Source organism: Penaeus monodon, chromosome 32 (genome assembly GCF_015228065.2).
Source record: "Penaeus monodon isolate SGIC_2016 chromosome 32, NSTDA_Pmon_1, whole genome shotgun sequence".
NCBI lineage: Eukaryota > Metazoa > Arthropoda > Malacostraca > Decapoda > Penaeidae > Penaeus > Penaeus monodon.
The window spans coordinates 20,016,551-20,016,875 of record NC_051417.1 but is presented as its reverse complement, the minus strand read 5'-3'; positions in this window follow the sequence as shown (position 1 = coordinate 20,016,875).

Below are 325 nucleotides of genomic sequence, written 5' to 3'. Positions count from 1 at the left end.
ACCTTAACCCGGGGTGACTTCTTCTGATAGCGATTATCTTGGTCAGAATTTGGCAACGTGGCAGCTGGGAGATGTATAATATGTACTTCTAATTTCATAAAGGATTTGTTTTTTTTTCGTGTTAGTGTGTGAAGAATATAAGGCATTAATACAGCTCTAAAAAAAAAGTTGCGCATGTAGTGAAAAGTTTGAATAAAACTTTGATTTAAAAGAAAACTTTCAACTGTATCTTATGTGAGAATAGATATATATCCATTTATGCAAACATTTCTTCACTCCTCACCCTGGTGCTTTTGAATTTGAATAGTCAGGGTGAAGAAATGAG